The sequence below is a fragment of the Cydia strobilella genome, chromosome 20 (assembly GCF_947568885.1).
Source record: "Cydia strobilella chromosome 20, ilCydStro3.1, whole genome shotgun sequence".
Taxonomy (NCBI): Eukaryota; Metazoa; Arthropoda; class Insecta; order Lepidoptera; family Tortricidae; genus Cydia; species Cydia strobilella.
In genome coordinates this window covers 11,340,070-11,363,128 of record NC_086060.1, presented here as the reverse complement: position 1 = coordinate 11,363,128, position 23,059 = coordinate 11,340,070, and the positions used below count along the sequence as shown (strand labels likewise).

Genomic DNA, 23,059 nt, shown 5'->3' with positions numbered 1-23,059 from the left:
AATTTTAAAGCCGTTACTGACGCGCTGCCTCTCCGTCGCAGACGGCGGGATTTAAGGCGAAGAGAGTATGGTCGCCTCGATCCCTAGTGGGGCCAGCGGGTACGGGACCCGCATTGCACGGCTCCAACGTCGTCGGAGGGGGGGGGAGCGGATCAAGCGTTTCAGATCCCCTCCATTGCGTGGGTGTCCTGGCACCAAGACGGGGCTGCCGGGGGGCGCCATGGTAGAGTAAAGTGTACTCGATCCCATGGCGCTCTCGCAAACGGCAAAGAGGGTGAAACGCCGGAGTGGGTTTAGTGGGTAGGGCCAATAAGTTCTCCCTCCCCTCTCGCCAGCTGATAGGGGACTGGAGCGGCGAGTCCCACACACCCCCCCATCAATGGCCTTCCCGCGGCCGAGGGGACGGTGCGTAAATGCAAAACAAAAAAAAAAACAAGGTTCCGTACCCAAACGGTAAAAACAGGACCCTATTACTAAGACTCCTCTGTGCGTCTGTCCGTCTGTCCATTTGTCTGTCTGTCCGTCTGGCCGTCGGTTGCCTCGGCCCAGACCCGGGCCATTCTAGCGTGTATCTCACTTATTTCAGTTGAACTCGTTAAGCAATGAGAATATTTGGCCTACTGCGCTATTGTTATGAGAAAAACTCGCCCGATCGCCTCGGTTCTATTATACGGCAATCGCTTTGTTTTCGTGTCGTTTCTCGGTAATAAATGGAGTAGGGTATCACTTAAAGTAAGAAATATATATGTATCATTACATCTGTTCTGAATAGGGGTCCCTTTGTTTGACATACCTAATTATTGAAAGTCATAATGTAATTATTGTCAGATTATCATTAGTAATAATTCTTATCAGCGGGAATAAATAGTAGATTGTTAAAGAAGAGTGAAATGCACTCAGAAATTATGCCTTTCACCCGAGTTAAACACTCTACTTTTCATTTCGAATACGAGGAAAGTAAAATGCATGTTTTTTTAAAACATGACTAAGTATTTTTATAGTAGTAGTAGTTATAGTATTTCTTGAGGGTACTTTCAATTAACAATTCAGAAAAAAGTATTGTTATTTATGGAATGGAGAGTCAAATATCAGAATTGTGTAACAAATCCATTTAAACTCAAATTTCAATTGCTTATAGGAAAAAAAATTAAAAAAAATCGTACTTCGAACGTAAAATGCTCTAGTGCAGACACGTATCATTTTCTGCACACCTTTCAGAACAACAATGACCCTCTTTCAGAGCATTTTTTTTTATAAAAAAAAATAGAAATGAAAATTAATTAACATACATTCTCTATGATTATACTGTGCCTGTACTTTCTGGTCGTAAACCAATTTCTTATACAAGTTAATCTATCCCATTTACAAAAGTAATCTTCGCCGAATTCATAAAGTTTCAAATACAGCAATTAATGAACTTCTCCCTTTTCAACGCTATGGTAATGGATTAAAAAGTTAAGAAAGGCCCAATTTGAAGGCGCACTCCGTGAGATTTCACGCAAATTGTCCTTCGAGGCCTTTTTACTTAACTTTTTAGTTACAAAGATTCGTTTTTTATGTCCTTTTGTCCTCTGAATTATGAGGTCCTTGGAATTAAATGAGCGGTAAGAAATTATATAGAGCTGTGCTTTGTGTAAAAAATCACGAACTTTGTTGAAAAATATAGCTAATAGTTACACCTTTTTAGATATATGCGATGAACTTAAAGAAGTTCTCGAAAAAAAATATATGTTATTTTGGGATGTGATTCCAAATTGTTTTGTTTCTATTTTTACAATGCATGTGCTCGAAAAGTGCGTTTTCTACGGAGCTATATCATGCGGAAAGTACTACTTTTTTTTTTACAGTACATATATGGTGCTACTTTCTCGCACTAGAGAGCACTTTTCCGCACTAGTGCTTTTTGTTTTAATTTTTTTAATAATTAAACTTATTTGCCATGATATGTTTTTTTATTTACTCGCACGATGCATAGTAAAACATTGTATGATACACGTGCGTAAAGATGATTTCCGCACTTGTTGCATAAATAGCTATTAAACATCACATTAATTTATAGAAATGTGGGAACAGACCTGGGTGATCTAGCCTAATATATATACACATTGAGCTAGGTCACATGTTTTATTTCTTTTTTATTAGGTATTAGTTTTAATTTTAGGTAACTTTTTATTGTAAGTTTAGTGTTAATTATGCCTTTTGTAATATATAAGGTTTAAGAACTGTGGGTTAACAGTGTGAGCGATGGTATGTGTTGGGAATAACATCCTATTTAGCGTGACATTTGCGGAATAAAATTGATTTTTTGAAACAATTTCCTTATTAAGTAAACCGAACTCGTTTATTGCTTTCTTAGCGCTGGCGGTAATGAAGTATTTTTGACGCTCAAGGGTGAAATCGTTTCCTCATACATGTCCTTACATGTTCCTTTTTATATGAAGGATATTCAATTATTGGGCCGCTTTTGCCAAATTAGGCCACAGAACCCTTAAAGTTTCGTCATGTCCGTTTGTCTGTCCGTATGTAACAGCCATTTTTTTATTTTAAGTTAAACACAACACTTTTTAAAACGGGACTCTATTACTAAAACTCCGCTGTCCGTCCGTCAGTCCGTCTGTCTGTTCGTCTGTCAACAGGCGTCTGTCATATCATGAACCGTGGTTTCTGTTGCCGCTATCACAACAAATACTAAAAACAGAATAATAGTTATTTACGATACAAGTGCGGAAAAGAGAAAATTCGAAACGAGTGGCGATAAATTAAAACACGACCGCAGGGAGTGTTTTAAATCGACACGAGTTGCGAATTACCTTTTCGCACGTGTATCGTACAACGTTTTACAGTACATATGGCCCTTTAAACTTTCGACATATGGACGAAAAGTGCTCTTTACGCACTAGTGCGAGAAAGTAGCACCATATGTACTGTAAAATAAATATTTAAGTGGGGCTCCCATACCAACAAACGTGATTTTTATGCCGTTTTTTGCCTAATGGTACGGAACCCTTCGTGCGCGAGTCTGACTCGCCCTTGTTCTTTACTTGTATTTTTTTTTTAATTTCTACTAAGATTTTTTTCAGAATCACGAGCTCTTTCGATCCTAATGGGAATAAAAAGGTCTCAAATTTTGTATGTGAAACTTTAACTTGCTTTAATTTCTTTTTATCACTTCCAATTTCTACCAACGAGTTACCAGCATAGATATATGCTATTTGAATGCTCATTTCTTTCATCTTATGGCGGCGGCTCAGTACGTGTGACTAAACTCATCTTTTCCCTTAAAGGATTCCAAAACACCCGTTGATTGCACAATAGGTATCTCCAAATCAGATAACTAAAGGTACAAAAAACGGCCAGAAGCGACTCGAATCACATTCCCAAGGTTCCACCACCTTCCTGCTTCGCACAGCTAAACTGTGGAACGAACATATTAAACATATTAATAACGGGTCACTCACGTATTTTAAGTCACGTATTTTTCGACTTAAAATACGTGAGTGACCCGTTATTAATATGTTTAATATGTTTGTGTCTCACGGAAGTTTTGTTATTAAAATTGTGGAACGAACTGTCGCCTGCTGTATTCCCGGAGCGATACGACCTTTAAGAAAAGAGCGTACTCCTATTTTAAAAAAAGACAACGCACTTGCGACCCTCTGGTATCCATGGGCGACAGTGATTGCCTAGCATCAGAGGGTCTACCGCGAACGTTCGACGTGTTGCCTCCCTGTCACACTTACGTACGAATATAGAAGTGCGACAGAAAGGCAACACGTCGAACGTGGTTCGCGGTAGGCCCTAAGGCAATTCGTCTGCTCGTTTGCCTCCCATAACTTAAAAAAAAACTTACTAGTGCTGTCCCGGGATAAATGAAATAAATATATGAAATGAATTAAATAAATGAAGTGAATTGGTCCGCTTGACGATCTCATCCCAGGAATTGGCGTGGGAACTAGTTTTCCGAAGGTTCCAAATTAAAAACGTTTTTAATAATTATATTTTATAATTTTAATAACAAAACTTCCGTAAGACCTTTGTCTCAACATGTCTTTACGTATTAAATACATACATACATACATATAATCACGCCTATTTCCCGGAGGGGTAGGCAGAGACCACGGATTTCCACTTGCTACGATCCTGACATACCTCTTTCGCTTCCTTCACTTTCATAACATTCCTCATACACGCTCGCCGGTTTAGGGTGCTCTTGACCTGGCCTTTCTTCAGGATTTCCCCGATCTGATATATTATAATATTATAATAATCTGATATATTATAATATATTAAATATATTAAGAAAGGGTCACTCACGTATTTTAAGTCGAAAAACGCAAGACATGTTCGATCCATTACCGCCAACGCAAGCTCCTGATGACATTCGGTACGGAGTGAAACATGTAGTTTATGGACTTAAAATACGTGAGTGACCCGTGCTTAATGAAAATGAAAAATTGAAAAATGAAAAATTAATGTATTTTATAATCGTAACATTTATGGTTTATGCTTATAGAACCCTAAAAACCTGCGGAAAACCCCCTCTATTCTATATTCCGAATGTGTCGCGACTTCATCGATAATCAGATCCAAGCCATTATGCTCAGTTGATTGTATAGGCCTGAATGCTTATTCTGGTAGATAAATAGGTCGAGGGTATGTATATATATAAATATATATGACAGTATCAACCTTTGCACTACTGTTATGTAGTGAGTAAAACGTAAAAATCTGTTTGTACAGTCGCCATCAGATATATCGGAGCAGCCAAGGCGCTCACAAATATCTGAACACGCCTCTATTGCCAAGGCGCTAGAGTGCGTGTTCAGATATTTGTAAGCACCTTGGCTGCTCCAATATATCTGATGGCAACTGTAAATTGTAAGTTGTAACGTAGAATTAAAGGTTTTATTTGTTCAAGTATACTGTCAAGTATTTGTTTAAGTGTATGTGTGACTGTTTGGTCAGGTGTACCTAATGGGATCGATTTTTAGGGCTATTACTAAGACTCCGCTGTCTGTCTGTCTGTCTGACTGTGTCCGTCTGTCACCAGGCTGTATCTACATGAACTGTTGCCGCTATAACAACAAATACCTACTAAAAACAGAATAAAATAAATATTTAATTGGGGCTCCCAACCAACAAACGTGATTTTTTTGCCGTTTTTTGCGTAACGGCACGGAACCCTTCGTGCGCGAGTCCGACTCGCACTAAGCCGGTTTTTTTTACTATTCTACCTCGATTACTCGAAGACCTCTGGACACTTTTGTAAAAATAAATTTTCTTAAGTAGGTTTCCAGAACAAGATTTAGCATTTCTCTTTTTTTAAACTTAAAAGGGGTATTTCTACTCAGCAAGGGCTATTGACTTAAAACAAAGAAAAAAAGTGCCTTTAGTTTTTCATAAAAATTTTGGGTGTCAGTTTTGTGATGGTCCATACAAAATGCATCGGAAATTGCGTCACAAAACCGTAATTTTTTTCGGACAATTTTTTAAATTAAAAAAGAAGTAAATGATACACTTTTGTCTGTAAATGCTTTTATACGATTTTGCACACTGCTTCTGATTCTAAAATGTAGATAAGATTATAAACAGATATTCCCGCTGATTGTGAACTTAATGTTCCAGCATGGCGGCCGGAAGCGGATGTTCCTTACGCTATCGCCATTTTGTCGCTACGTGCGAAGCGTGTGCATACGTGATGCTGGTTGAAGAGTTTTTCATTGTTAAATCTTGTCTGTTTGTTTCAAACTTGGATAGCAAAAAATTAAATTCTAGACTAGAATTTACTATTAGCCTTGTGTAGTCCGAGAAACTCAGTTTTAAATACTGGTATTTTTGTTTTGGTGTTAGTTGTGGAGAAATTTTAATCCACTTGGATAATGTCGTTGTAGTTTAAATGTACAATTTTTTTTTTTATTGGTTCAGCTATGAAGCCCTGTAGGGCAATGCAATATAACTTAAATCTAACTTAATTACTATGGCTTAAAGCTATCCCTAATACATTGCTTATAATGACCATGCATCATATTATATTATATTATATTATATACATTTTTCAAACGGTTACAAATATTTTTAACTTGCGATATCAAAACTACTATACTATACATGTTTTGTCACAAAGAAATGCAAATATTTAAAATGTCATATGTATTGCATGCTCAAATTACTTATACCTACTCTATTACAAATGTATATCATTGAGATATTCTTGAATAGTATAATATGCCTTAGAGGCTAAAAAGGCATACAATGCAGTTTTAAATTCTTTAATGTTTTCTAGTTTTAGGATGTTTAATGGTAACTTATTAAATATTCGGGGCGTCATACCAATTATGCTTTTAGACACAAAGGCGGTTCTGGATGACTTATAATTATTTTTTTCCTGATGACGCAGGCTATTGTATTTTGTAAATTTATTCATATTACATTTGACATAGGTTGCTATTTCATACACATATAAACAAGGGACTGTCAGTATTTTTAATTCTATAAAATGAGGTTTACATGAATCCATGGTTGTAATACCGCATACTGATCGTAGACATTTCTTTTGACTCATAAAAACCGCTTCACGATCAGTGGCATTTCCCCAAAACATTATTCCATACCTTAAAGTAGCCGTTACATGTGCATGATAGACTGTCAGTACAGCTGATTGATTAACTACTTTCCTTAAATTATACAATGCATAACTAAATTGATTAAGTTTTGTACATATAATGTCAATTTGATTTTTCCATGTCAGACTACTATCTAAGCTTAAACCTAAAAATTTTGTAGAGTCAGTTTCATTAATTATTTGGTCTTGGTAAGTAACAACTAGATTAGGTGTATTTTTGGTCCGCAAATTAAAGTTCATAAAATTAGTTTTTTCAAGATTTACATGTAGGTTATTCTTATTAAGCCAATCAATAATACTATGTAGGGCTTGATTGATATTGTCCTGATGGACCTGCATGTCTGTCTCCGTAAATATAATTGTGCTATCATCGGCAAACAATACCATTGGGTGGTTAACGGCTTTAGGCAGGTCATTAATGTATGCAAGAAATAGGAGTGGACCTAAAACACTGCCTTGTGGTACGCCGTAGCTTATTTCTTTAAAGGTAGATACATACACGACTTCCTTTTTGGTCTTTGGACATATCCTATCGATTTGGGTGCATTGTTTACGTCCACTTAAATATGATTTAATAAGTTCATAGACATTGCCCCGTACTCCGTATTTGTATAGCTTTGACAAAAGTATTTGGTGGTCAACAAAGTCAAAAGCTTTGGACATGTCCATGTACAGAGCGCAAACAGGTATCCTTTAATCAACTTGAGCCAAAACTGTTTCTAGTAGATTATAAATAGCCATATTTATGGATTTATTTTTCCTGAACCCTTTTTGTTCTGGCGCAAATAGATCATTTTTTTCAAAGTATTGATATAAACTACTGAAAATTACTTTTTCTATTATTTTAGAAAATATTGGTAGTAGGGCCACTGGTCTATAATTACCTACATTTTCTCTTGCACCCTTTTTGAATAATGGACGAACAACTGCTATTTTTAATCTTTCGGGAAATGTACCTTGTTCAATGCATAAGTTTATGATATAGCTTAAAGGTGAGGCAATGCCAAATACAGCTTTTTTCACGACTTTTGTGGCTATCCCGTCGTAACCTGTACTATTAGAATTTTTTAGAGAGGTAATAATTAAATGAATGTCATAAGGATTGGTTGGACGCATAAATAATGAATTTCTCGAATTATATGTCAATGTGGAATTATTATTGTTCAAATTGAAAGATTTGGAATTTATTTGATCAATGAAATAATTATTAAATACTTGCGCAATTTGGCTTGCATCGCTGATCATATTATCCCCACTTTTTATTTGTGTTATACAGCAATTAGGGTATCGTGTTTTGTTCTTGTTTACAATATGCCAAGTTGCTTTAGATTTATTTGTGGAGTTTTCAATGAAATAGTTATTTTGAGATTTTTTGGTTAAATTTATTATTTTCTTAAGCCTTTTGGAGTACCCTTTGAAATAATTACGATCCGATTGGTTTGGATTTAATCGGCATTTCCATAATAATTCACGCTTTCTCTTACAGCAGTTTCGTATACCTTTAGTTATCCATTTAGGTTTACTTATAGATAAACATTTTATACGCTTGTAAGGGAAACAGAGGTTATAAAAGAGTTCAAAAAGCTCTGAAAAGTTATTAAAAGCTTCTTCAGCAGTGTTCGCCATGTATACGCTATTATAATTTATACTACTTAAACATTCGACAAATTTATTTATATTCTGGGCACTCAAGTCTCTTCTAGTAATGTACCAATGCGATAGAAGTGAGGTTTTCCTAATAGGACACTTAAATATCTGACCTGTATGATCCGATAGAGCCATTTCTATTACCGTTGCTTTACCATTTCTTACATTATGGACGATGTTATCAATGCAGGTATTGCTCTGCAATCGCGTTGGTTCCGTTATTCCTAATTTGAGATTATAGCTACTAAGTAAATTTTTAAACTCGATTGAATGTTTGGTTCGTTTTAAGGTGTCTATATTAAAATCGCCACAAATGATAATTTTCTTCTGACTGTAACATATATTACATATATTAATATAACAATAATTGATATATATCTATTTATAGTAAGTACATTTTATACAACACAACAATAAATTACTCCTACTTTAAACTAAACCACCATAGAAACTAATTAAAATACTACTAATAATGTCACATTTCAAACATCAAACATCAACATCAAACATCAAACATTTATTCAGCAAATAGGCCACAGGGGCACTTTTACATATCAAAATAAAAATAAATGTTGTATTTAAAGAAGAAAATTTTATGTTTAAACTATTTGTAGTGTCTGTCTAATCTTTATGACAAGAGGTCTTAAACTATACTACCTACTCTTGTAAAAGTTAAATTGTAAAGACATATTCGAGGTAACCTTAAAATCACCTTATTCGATCAAAGGAACCATCCCTTCAATTCGATTGCGCGCAGTGATTCCTAAAATTGAGGAATTCCTGACGTTCTGACGTTCTGTCGCTGGCTTTATAATATCACCGTAGCATTATTCGCAGAGCGTGATGAACGTCAAAACGGGGAGAAGGGTGTGACGAACGTGAGCAGGCTGTGACACCGTCGGTACTTGAAAATAATAGTAGTTTATGTGACTGCTAGATAATGAAAGACGTTTAAATACGAGCGTGGAGTAAATTACATTTTCACAGATTAGAAATTCAACAGTATCTCTTTGTGCTAGCCGTAATTTGCAGTTTTTGAACGCATCATAGAAGGTTTATGATAATGAGTGTAGCTAAAAAGGTTTTTTTCATCCTTTAACCAAAGTACAACCATTTACAACCAGTCAATCTTCGAGCAAGAATAAATGAGCGGTCTGCGCGTAAATATCCGAGTTAGTTGCAATTAGCTACGATTTCTACGAGGCGTTATTGTCAGTTTACTGTAACTCTGGATACCACTGTGTCATAATCATCATCATCATATCAGCCGAAAGACGTCCACTGCTGGACATAGGCCTACCCCAGGGATCTCCACGACGACCGGTCTTGCGCCGCTCTCATCCATCGGCTCCCCACGACCTTAACCAGATCGTCGGACCATCTTTTGTGGGTCTTTTCCTGCTGCATTTTCCGGTTCGCGGTCGCCACTCAAGAACCCTTCTGCCCCATCGGCCATCGGTTCTGCAAGCAATGTGGCCCACTGCCACTTAAGTCAACTTTGGTTCTCCTGCGGATCTCCTTATTTCTGATTCGATCACGAAGGGAAATTCGGAGCATAGCTGGTTCCATTGCCCTTTGAGTGACCCTGAGCCTTCTTATGAGGCCCAACCACCAACCCTAACCTAATCAACTTGACATTATTCGCGGAGCGTGAAACGTCAAAACGGGAGGGTCTCCTGACGAAACTCGGTAGGCCACGTCAAAACGGGAGGGTCTCCTAACGAAACTCAGTAGGCCGTATTAACACCATCACGTCATTTATTTAATCATTCATTTACTGGTAAATTTATTTCTGTCTATTGTAAGTTTTTTATTTTTTGTTTGATTTTTTTAATTACCTGCCGTGATTGTTTCACCTGATGGTCTCATTGGAAGATCAGCGCTGGTATCATTTCGTTTCACTTTCTCATACTCATTTATTGATAATATTATTACATATTACACGTCACGTCATGCAATCAACTTGCCATTATTTGTGTGGCGTGAAGCGTCAAAACGGGAGGTTCGCGTGACAAAACACGGTAGGCCGTATTTACACCGTCAGCATGACTAAAAAAATCAATAATATTAAGTATATAAATAAAAAAAAAACAGGCAAGCACCCATATAAAAATAGAGGTGCAAAAAAAATAGGGCTAAATGTAATCAACATCCCATTATTTGTGGAGCGCGAAGCGTCAAAACGAGAGGGTCGCGTGACGAAACTCGGTAGCCCGACCGTAAGTTACACCGTCACATGACTAACTAACGGTTAGATTAAAAGTTTCTTTCATTTTTATGTTTATGCTAAAAACTGATCAAGATTTTAAACGAACGCATGGTACCTCCTAGTATCATATGTTAAATACTAGCTTCTGCCCGCGTCTTCGTCTGCGTAGAATTAGTATTTCCGTATACTCCTCAATTCGGGCAGGCTGAAAACCAGCGCTGAAACCACGCAGTAAAGGCGCCCCTTCCAGCACATTACTCGTAACTGAGACTGTCCTATTTGTCACGTAGATATGTAATCTGAACTTATTTATACATAAATTGTCTAGTTTAAGTATAGCATAGCATAAGTGTGTAAAAATAATTATTAAAAAAAACCCTTGTTGTGGCAATAAATTATTTATCTGTCTATCTATCTATCAAACTATCTATACTACTTGCAGTATACTGCACCCCTCTTTTCACCCACTTAAGAGATGATTTCAGTGATAATAATAAAAACTATCCTATGTGAGGAAGGCCTCAGGACTCAAATTATCTCCAAACCATTTCTATCTATAAATCGGTTCAAAGGTTTAAGAAGACAGACAGACAGAGTTACTTTCACATTTTAATATTATAATTAAGTAGGGAATAAACAAGGTTTTTAATTTAAAAAAATACAAATCAATAATTTCTGTCACTCAGGAGCTTAAAGCGATTTGTGACCAATACGTTCAAAACTAATCTTCAACAGTTGTTACTGCACGCTGCGTTCTATGCGGTGAAATTGTAGCCAGCTGCCGTATTGTAATGGCATTTCGAATTAATTGTTGTATTCTGTTCTCATATCAACACAGTTTGCGCGTTCAATTTATACTTCAGTTTGGTGTTACCTAATTGCTAAACAGTCACGCGTGTACTATGTTCATGTTTGCTTTATTTAACGCTAACGTATTCGTGTGTGGGGCTGATTTCATATTTGATGTTTGTGAAGTTTATACAATTTGTAGGAAATACCACCCTGCAGAATACAAGCACTGTAGGTAAGTTTTGCATTTGTTATTACTTGAATGGATATTTGCGCTATAATACTATTGTATCCTCGTACCTAATTTGAAACATTCATAATGGAGCAAAATCGCGTACCTATAAGATACAAAACCATCCGCAATTAAAAGACAAAAGACAGATCTGATATATCTCAATCAAGGGAAGATTGTTTTTTATTCAGGCACTACACCAAATAATACCTACTGTCCTTCTATATACCATACCTAGGACTTACGGACAGAGTCAGAATCCCTAGTATTTTCATTCGATAGCGTAACGTGCGTTCGCGTTTGCGTTATGTCTATTTAATTTTTGTATGGGATTTTGAACAGCGCGCCAAGCAGGGCGTTTTGGAAACTCAAAAATCCCATACAAAATGACACTTAAAACAAATGCGTACGTCACGTCACGCTATCGAATGAAACACAAGGGGTAATGATATACGCGACGAAACTTTTGTAGTAGAAGATGACGAAAAAAAAACTCAAAAATCTTACGTACAACTAACTACATATTTTCTTCTGCCAAACCACACAATGGTTTGTTGGGAAACGAGGCTCCTTTGTGTGTAAAAAACTGCTATATAGAATATTAGTAATACGATCCTAATAAAGTCACAAAGTAGACTTCCATACTTAATTATCCCACCGGTAAAAGTATTAACTAATAAACAACTGACGAGAAAACATTCCGAAACTTACCATCCGACATCCCATACCAAATTAATACCGGGCTAATAAACTTGCTTAAAGAAAAACTTCATCCAATAATATATAGGAAAAATATAAATAATAAGACACAAACAAACACGAGGAACCAGTCACAGTATAAAGACAAAACAGTAATACATTATATTTCTAGATTCACAATGGTCTTAGATGCAACGACTATTCGTGGTGAAAATGTGGCCTTGATGACTCTTTAAAATTTAAAAACTTCAACTTTGTTTCTGAATCTTCATTAATTTCTTCTTTTTCTTTTTGCCCTTATCCCACGTTATGTGGGGTCGGCACAACATGGTTTCTCTTCCATTCTCCTCTATCTTTCGTCACCTCAGCACTCACTCCTTTCTTTCTCATATCCTCTTTCACACAATCCATCCATCGTTTTTTGGGTCTACCATTCGCTATCCGTCCATCAACATTCACCCCTAACATTATTTTGCCTATATTTGCATTCATCCCGACGACCGGTATGGCCTAGTGGGTGAATGGTTTACCCTGCCTGTGAAGCCGATGGTCCTGGGTTCGAATCCCGGTAAGGGCATTTATTTCTGTGATGAGCACAGATATTTGTTCCTGAGTCATGGATGTTTTCTATGTATTTAAGTATTTATATATTATATATATCGTTGTCTGAGTACCCATAACACAAGCCTCCTTGGGCTTACCGTGGGACTTAGTCAATCTGTGTAAGAATGTCCTATAATATTTATTTATTTATATTTATTTATCCCTCCTCATCACATGCCCATACCACGCTAACCTACTACTACTTCCCATGCCATATATTATAGCCGAACTATTACACTGATGATAATGTGAAATCAATATTAAGTTAAGATTATGAAAGGTCGAGTAGTTTTTTTGATAACATTAAAAGGACCGCCCTAAATTGATTTGGCGTCGTTCCAAGAAAAGGTTCTATTTATGATGAGGTGGGAGGAGGTGCCCACTGCCCAGAACCGCAGTCACTGGAAGAATAATTATGATTCGAGCCTTACATTTTTAACAAAAAAAGAAGGCCCTTCAGTCAGCGGGTATTGTCACAGTATGTTTTTGCGAACAGTACGCGGGAAATTTTCAGATAGACTACTCTTTGCTTATCTACTCTGTTTTATTTTGGCCGGTTCGATAGGCCTATTGGCCCATAAAATAAGTTGTATCTCAGTCAGTTTTGACTATCGATACGTTTTATTGGAAATGTGATGTGTATATCTACGATATACTTTCTGCAATAGCTTTTTGGTGCTGCCAAGTTTTGGTAAAAGCTAATTACTTAAGTACAAGATAATTATTTGCCTGGATCTTCAATAATGTCAAAAATCTAAAACTTTAAGATATGGCCGTATTGCTGACACTATACGTTATAACTTACACGACGAATTTTCCCCGCTGTATAATTGTGTTTCAATTGTTTTTATGAATGTAAACTATATTATTATCACAATTTTATCACTCTTTATAAAATTGTGATAATAATATAGTTTACATTCATAAGTTACCTACATTTACATCATGATATTAGCGGTCTATTTTAAAACGGCAAAATATATTAACAAACCTACCACAATATTATACTTATTTTAAAATTAAAATTAAATTTCGAATTTTGAAGCTAATTTTTGCAAGGTACATATAAAGCCCGGTTCACATTTGTCTGTCGTGTTGTGTTGTGTCGTGAGGTCGCGACGCATATCGGTTTCATACATTTAATATGATTTCGTGCACATTTGTCTGACGCAGCGTGCATCAGACACAACCATATTAAATGTCATCATCATCTTCCTCGCGTTATCCCGGCATTTTGCCACGGCTCATGGGAGCCTCGGGTCCGCTTGACAACTAATCCTAAAAATTGGCGTAGGCACTAGTTTTTACGAAAGCGATTGCCATCTGACCTTCCAACCCAGAGGGGAAAACTAGGCCTTGTTAGGATTAGTCCGGTTTCCTCACGATGTTTTCCTTCACCGAAAAGCGACTGGTATAAATATCAAATGATATTCCGTACATAAGTTCCGAAAAACTCATTGGTACGAGCCGGGGGTTTGAACCCGCGACCTCCGGATTGAAAGTCGCACGCTCTTACCGCTAGGCCACCAGCGCTTAATTAAATTAAATGTATGAAACCGATATGCGTCACGACACAACACGTCACGTCAGACAAATGTGAAGCGGGCTTAATAGGTACATTTTACGATACCACTTACGCTGGTCTGTCACGCTTACACGCTAAACCAATAGGAATAACAGTAACCTACATTCCGTGATGAATTGCGGGTTGACGGGCCGAGATTGAGGTACCTACACTGTATAAATGTTTCATTGATGAAAACGCCGAGATGCATGCCTGCCATCAAAAGAGCTCATCTGTCATATGATTTAAGCAACATTTGAATACCAGTGGTCGGCGTTCAGCCGGGCTATGATGCTTTGTCACCATTTCATTTATCATTGTATAAGTGAAAAGACGGCATATCTGATAAGTGATTAAATTGGGTATAAAGTCGCGAGGATAACGTATAAGTGACAAATGATAGCGATGAGGTTTTGAAAAATGAATTTTAAGCTCGATGACTTAAGGTGTATTTTAAAGAATAGATTGTTAAATCACATTCTACCACTTATCCATGTACAAATGACATAGATAGTTATAAATTATCCATGGTTTGAGCTTTTGAAAAATCAATTCTAAACAAGTTTACTTAAAGTGTATTTTAATGAATATTTGGCTAAATGACATCCTATCACTTATCTATGTACATGTGATATTGATAGTTAAAAATTATCCATGGTGTAAGCTTTTGAAAAATAAACTCTAATTGAGTTTATTTAAGGCGTTTATTAAAGTAAAACTTTTATACCGTCGCCTCAAATTTAACCGTCTTTAGCATGTCGCATTACAGCAGTAGTAAAATTCTACTTTAATCATATAATATATATGTAAAAATGTTCTTTTAAAATGGAAATATGCAATGTAAGAATTTTGTGCTACGGTTTGAAATTGTGTTACGATTACGACCCTATCGAATTCATTGTTTACCGATGTCCCCGAAGGCGCCTGTAAAAAAGTAGGCCTACCCATTGGAGTGCCGGCTTTCGCCTGCCGTAAGGCCCCTTTCGTTTCGACGCCCCGTCTGAGGCCTAGCGCTCCGGCTCCGACCAAGTCCCCGCTGCCGCCGCTAGTCGCGACGGTGCACCGTGCACCACACATCGAGAGAGTATCGACTCTGCAGTATCGTGCCAGACGTTAATTGTGAATTGTTTAGTTATACGTAATTATATACTGTGGTTTGTGTTTGTTATTTGATGTAAGTTTCTCATTTACTATGTTACTATTTTATGGTGTTAGATGCAATGAGTTCTCTGTCTGAGTCGTCGTGCCCCTTACTGTCTTGACTCGTCGCGAGTGTTCATATCCCGAGGTCTTAAGTCGCATATTACTCGTAAACACAAAGATGTTCCCCACCTTATGCCTCCGCAACCCGCCGGCGAGGCCTCTGTTCGCTTTAATATCACACCACCAGCTCCAGCTTCACAAACACATAGCTGTAGCCTGGACCAACTTGTTTCATTAAGGGTCAGTGCGAGTTTTTCCCCACATTCAAAATGGGGCGAGGAGTATCGCCGCTAGTAACTGATGTAGTATCATTGATAATTGCATTACAATTAATGGATTGAACGAATGGTTCGCCCTCCTATCTTTTTCCTACAGAGCCCTACGAACGCCTGTATCAGAAGAAGCAGGATTTCTTACCGCCATGCCATTTTAAATGCGTCTATCTTTTTCAAACATGCATGAATTAGGTATTTTATTTAGTAACTAGCTTTTCCATGTGACTCTGATCCTATTAGCAGATGCTTTTAGGGGTAAAAGCTATCCTATATGTTCATCTTATGAATGATACTTTTTGTTCCGCCATGTAAACAGTAATCTTCATTTAAGAGTCCCGGGCAAGCTCGGCCGAATTTCACCTTCCCATACAAGCGGAGTTTCGTTCTCATTTTAAAACTACGTGTTGGATTTTAATGAAACCTTGCATATACGATAACATGAGGTATATCTAGGTCTGTAATTAGTTTATATAGCTCTCGTAAACGTAAACGAAATAGAGCAAAAACAAGTTTTCTATAAAAAACTTATATTCGCTGTATTTTTTTTACTATGGTATCTGAAGCTACATAAACTAATTACAGCCGGGCTAGCACATGTTTGGCGCGAGAGTATCTCGTCACGACATAAAATACCCGACCCCCTTTAATTCATACAGAAAGACGGGTAGTCTATCTCGCGGCGAGATACTGTCGCGTCAATCATTAGGTAAGGGAAATTAGCTAAAATTACGGCATAATTAATGGAAGACTTTTTTAAATTGGGATATGTACGTTATGGACCGAAGTTATTTTTCATCAACCCTCCCCATCCCTCCCCCCTCTGCGTCACCCCCCCCACCGGGCCCGGGCCCGTAACCCGGTTTTTCTCAATTTTTAAGGAAACCGTTCAAGATACAGAAAAAGTGTGTAGGAACGAAGTGATCCTTAATAAATTTGCTAATAATCTCTTATACACACCACAGTGCTATCACTTATAGTTTTTGTGCAATCTGTCACCAAAGATGCAAATTTTTTAGCATTTAACGTTTTTTTCTTTTTTAAGATAACTTTTCTCAAAAAATACTCACGATATCGCCCAATTTTGTTTTATTTAAGTAAATAGTTAATATGTTCTTTAAAACGAAGTATTATTTATTATTAAACTACTTCATTTGACGATTTTATGCCATTTTGAAAATACATCCTCGTCAAACATATTCAAAGTCAGCGAATATCCTTATTAACCACTTGTCTGTATGAAACGGACCCTAACCGAAATTCATACCTAAAGCACAACCCGAGGGTGAACCCACGATTTTCGACCACCACATACATATGAAAAGTAATGAGCGAAAGAGACATAGATAGTTGGATTTTGCTGTTAGGACACTCTTTACGAATGGGAAACGTAAACATTTCAAAAGTTCCCTACGTGTGTCCAATGTACCGTGGTTCCGTGGTTACTTTTTAGGTTTCCGTACCCAAAGTGTAAAAACGGGACTCTATTACTAAGAATCTACTGTCCGTCTGTCTGTCACCAGGCTGTATCTCATAAACCATGATGACAACACGTGCGCTTGTTTTTTAAGAAATTCAGCACCTGAATAGATATTCAGGTCAATTTGGTATAAATTCAGATATTCTTTGTCAAATAAACTGGTCGGAATGTCTATCCTACCTATTCATAAACTTTGTCTTAAACTGAAACTGAAAAGTCCAGACTCAAGGTTTGTCAGAGAGCAATGGAACGCAGCATGCTGGATGTTCGTAGAACCGACCAACCGAGCATATTACATATAAACACCGCACTGCGATCCAAAACCGGTATTGTGGATGTGGGCATGAAGGTCGCAAAGCTATAAGTGGGCTAAATGGGGCTGGGCAGGGCACGTTGGCCGAATTAACGAACTAGCCACATACTGGATCCCACAGGATGGACCTCGAAGCAGAGGAAGACCAAAATAGAGATGACAGGACACTTATTTAGAAAAGAAGTGGGAGTGTGCATTGGACAATTTGGATAGGACTAAATAGCGGTGAGAGGGAAGGCCTTTGCCGAGCAGTGGAACACTCTTATATATGTATAGGCTAGTAAAAAAACACACAAAATAGGTGACATAGACAATAAAACAATTCCGATTGGTCTAAATTAATTCCGTGACCATAAGTGCTGAATATCTGAAAAAAAGGCATAGAGCATGTCGGGCCATGCTCATTGTAGGGCTCCGTAGTTACCCGTCCGTCACAATAGGCTGCCTTGAATGGAGCCTATTAGTAAGTAACAACATAACATAACAGGCAAAAGGGAGTAGGTGCATACCTTCGCAACGCTTTGTACATAGGTACGTCTTTTTACTAAGAAGGGAAGTTTTAGCGATAAGTCAAAAACGACTTTTCATTGAATGTCTTTCTACAGCTCTACATTCACGATTTTTTTTTTGTTTTGAACCCATGGTTCAAATGATACATAAGTCTAGATATTTAACTCCAAAAACTGGTATATTTCACAATTTATATTCCAAAAGTCTTTTTCGCTGATCTTAGCAGAACAAACGAAAGATGTACTATCCTCACAAAAAGACCTTAAACCAAACTTCACGGTAGAATATGATGGAACTTGCATTAATTCTAACTTAAGATCACATCAATGTACCATATTCTGACAAATAAATACTTTTCATTTCATTTCATTTCAAATACCCTTCTAGTATTCAAGTCCATGTGTTTCCACTTATCGTGCCCAGTGAGCACTACGATAAATTAATCAAAGGCTAGCCGTCAAAAATCGACTATATGTCTAATTATCCAACAATCGTAGCCATTTACCGGCTATTGCTGTCAAAGTGGACAAAAGTGTATAAAAATGTATAAATCTGGACAAGTGTCATATATATCATTTAACTTATCCACTTATCATCAAATTTTAAGGTGGAAATTTAGACAAATGACATATTATCCAACGACCATGTTATGCAGTATATCATTTACCGGCTATCGTTGTCAAAAGTGGATAAGACATCAAAACTGGATAAAATGTCAGTTTTATCATCATTTATACAGCTATATCATTTATACAGTCGAGCATCATAGCCCGGCTGGCCACAAATGAGTTTCTCTGAACTTCATACTCTATAATATTGTGAAATGCTGACTTACCATGTAATGATCATGTCAAATTATGGTTAATAAATATACTAAATTAACTAATAAACTTATTTTTAACGGCCTCTGTAGGTTGCGTCTCCCTAAGGCGTGTAAATAAAAATAGGAGATAATGGAAAGATTCTCACGCTTTTGGTATGCTTCAGTAGCTCAGTTGGATAAGAGCGATCGGGTCGGTGTTGCGAAAGGTCGCAAGTTCGAATCTTTCCCGAAGCGCTGAATTTTTCCATTATTCCTTTTATATAAAAAAATATTATTTATTAATTTTTACAAAACATATACTTCCTAACCGTTTCAGTACCTTTTTTTTCGTTAGAAAAAAATACCGTTTCAGTACCTACAAAATCAACTGCTCAATCAACAACTTATTATTGTATCAAATCTACTGCGGATGGTGTACCGAGACAAACCTTACTGGTTTAACGGTACTTTTGTAATTAAGTTGTATATTATGTGTATTTACCTGAATAAATAAAATAAAATAAACTGTAAAATTCGAACTGTGGCGAATTCTTAACCAACAAGCTTAATATCCTCTTGAATGGCCCAGAGAACTGAAGCAGTTAATATAGGTCCACTTTTCTACAATTTACTGGTACAATGGATATAAAAAAACTTGCCAAAGTTGGCAATATGTTTTATAGCGCAGTGGGAGCATTTTTCGATACCGGATAGAGAGGAGATGCGAGAGAGTTTTTATGATAAGTCTATAGTCACCATTTTTAAGATAATTGCTTATTCCCAGCTACAGTCAAATAATTCATAAACACGCATTCATAAGAAAGGGATAAAATATAAATACCTAATTCAGTATAATCGTCCTAGCGTCATCTCGATATTTTTACCATGGTCCGCTTAAAGAGCCTGGGGTCCGTTCGGCCGCTAAATAAATAATATCTTTGCTTTATTTTATTTTTTACGAATACTATTGCTATCTGCCTTTAAACCGAAAGAAGAAACTATTAGGCCTCACTAGGATCTAGTCCGGCTTTTTCACTGTCAATTTCCGCGATAAATTGAGTGACAGATTAACGTTTTTATCACGACAACAATGCGGCAACGCCATTTATCAAGAAAATTTACCATAACTGTTATGTATTGGGACACGTAAGTCAAACACAAGTTCGAGACAAAGACTGATTTATTCATATCTGAGAATACCCACATAATATCGATTCATACTATACCGACAATTCCCTTTTTTTTTTTTTTTTTTTTTTTGAAAAAAAAATTACAAGAAAATTTTAATCTTAACACAAAATAACATATTTGCCTACGGTACATGCATAACTGAAGTTATATTTTATATTTGTTTACATTCACTTGATAATGACCTAATAATAGGAACCAAGTTTTATTATTTTAAGATTACAATTAATTTTTTGCCAAACTTGCTTATTCACTAAGTTTAATTACAAATACAAAGCTTTGTGAAAAGAATAAGTAAAGTTGGTACCTATAATATAGTGAATAAAATTATACATACCTATATATGTTACATTTATAGGATTTATTAAAATGCAATGATAAAATTATGTAATTTCACCTAAAATGATTTTAGGTACAGTTCATTTCATAATAACTTGATAATTTATAAGGAATAAAATTGAAGTGTATTGCATTTGCGAATCTAATCTTTCAATAAGTACAAATTCATAGACACAATTTTCTAAATACATTTCATGCCTAAAGTTTTAATTAACATTAACATGCATTGACTTACTACTAATACACTCACGAAGAATCGAAGCCCCACCGATCAGGTCTAATCACCACCCTGCCGGAAGAAGTAACATAAGGGTCAGGTCTTACTGGTAGCGATCGTGTATTAATGGCATTATTCACAGTGGGAGCATTCGGGACGGCGATATCATCGTAAAGGTAACTAGAGGAATAGTTACTATCGTAGCCTAAATTTTCAGAATGGTCAATAATTAAATGTCGACGGTTCCTAATTATAACACCTCCTCCATCAATCTGTACCGAGTAAGATCGTATACCTACCAAACTTTTGACTCGCGCGCTGACCCAACGTTTATCCGCGCACCTTTACCCGCTGCCCGACTGACAGCGTAGCCATATCCTTAGCGCCTTTATCATAGATTTTTTTCTGTGTTTGTTGACGCTTATTGATTTCGTTACGAACATTGGTAGGTATTTTTGGTTTAAGTAAACGCGGAGCACAAGGCACTATACTTCGTAATTTCCTACTGTTAAGCAGTTCCGACGGAGATGCTAATGTATTACTAATGGGCGTGTTTAGGTATTCTAACAAGGCTAGTCTAAAATCCGTTTGCGCTAAATTAGTTTTCTTTAACATATTTTTAACTGTCTGTATAGCCCTTTCGGATTGGCCGTTGGACTGGGGATACCTCGGTGAAGAAGTCACGTGACTAAAATGCCAATCGCGGGCAAAACGCTCAAATGTTAATGAACCGAACTCCGGACCATTGTCAGAAACAACAATGTCGGGTATGCCATGACGGCTAAAGATTGTTTTTAAATTATCTACTACCTCATCTGACGTAAGATTATTTAATTTACTGACCTCAATATATTTGCTATAATAATCGACCACCAGTACATATTTGTCGTTACCAAAGTGAAAGCAATCCGTGCCTACTTTAGACCAAGCACGGTTAGGTATGTCATGTGAAATCATTGTTTCTTTTCTGTTCTCATTTTTATAGTTTAAGCAAACTGCACACTTCGTGATGTAATCTTCTAGCTGACTGTTGATGTTCGGCCAGAACACAGTTTCGCGCACTCGTAACTTGCACTTTTCGAGTCCTAAATGACCTAAATGCACTCTCTTAAGTATCTCACTACGCATTGCCTTTGGAACTACGACACGGTTACCTCTCCACACAATGTCGTACGAAACTGACAACTCATCTTTATAACACCAATATGGTTTAACACAGTCATCACAATTATTTTTGTTGTTTGGCCATCCTTCTTTAATATATTTTATTATACATTTTAATTCATTGTCGCACTGAGTATGTCTTTGCAGCTGTAAAAAGTGTGTGTCTGTGAGCGGGTTACAGGAGAGTACAGCGCACACTTGCGCTTGCGTGCTGAAGTCGGCGGTTTCGGCGGCAGGCTCGGTACCTGCGCTCGCGGGTTCTACGGCTCGCGATAACGTATCCGCTATATACAAAAACCGGCCGGGTTTATATACCAATTTAAATGTGTACAATTGTAATCGTAGTAACATTCTTTGGAGTCTCGCGGGAGCATCTGCAATTGGTTTGCTTATTATATTTACCAGTGGCTTGTGATCCGTTTCAATTGTCACATCATGTTTGCCATATATATAAGAATAATATTTCTCACACGCATACACGCATGCCAATAATTCCTTTTCTATTTGCGCGTAATTTTGCTCCGCCTTTGTCAACGACCTTGACGCATAGCTTACGGGAAGATTATTTTGAAGAAGACAAGCTCCAAGTCCATTTTTACTAGAGTCTACCGATATAACTACGGGTTTACTCACATCAAAGTACTGTAACACCGGTACCTCTGTCAGACATTTCTTGATCTGATCAAAAGCCTGCTGATGAGAGCTGTCCCAATGCCACTCAATATCTTTTTTCAATAATTGCCTTAAATGATGCGTTCGTTCAGACATATTTTTTACAAATTTTCCTACGTAATTCACGAGGCCTAAGAAACGTTCTAGATCTTTGTGATTTTCGGGTTTCGGCATATTTTTTATCGCTGACGTGTGCGACTCATCTGGGTAAATACCATTTTGAGTAATTTTATGTCCAAGGTATTTAATTTCAGACAATGCAAATTTACACTTATTTAAATTCAATTTTAGATTTATCTGCCTACACCTATCTAGTACCTTTCTAAGCCGTGTATCGTGTTCCTCCCTGGTGCGCCCGAATATCAACAAATCATCTATAAACAAACAGATTCCACATCCTAAATCATCAAAACATTCAAAAAGCTTTTTATGAAATACTTCAGACGCTGACGTGATACCATACGGTAGCCTTAGGAACTTATACCTACCAAAGGCTGTATTAAATGTGCATAAGTTGGTACTTTCCTGACTAAG

The 23,059-nt window shown here is 36.9% G+C and overlaps 1 protein-coding gene across 1 annotated transcript in view; it reads right to left on the bottom strand.

Annotated features, from left to right (window-relative positions):
• LOC134750683 (octopamine receptor beta-2R-like) overlaps positions 1–23,059 on the bottom strand; it is an 86,177-nt gene that overhangs the window by 33,868 nt on the left and 29,250 nt on the right. The gene's annotated exons all lie outside the window — the stretch shown is intronic.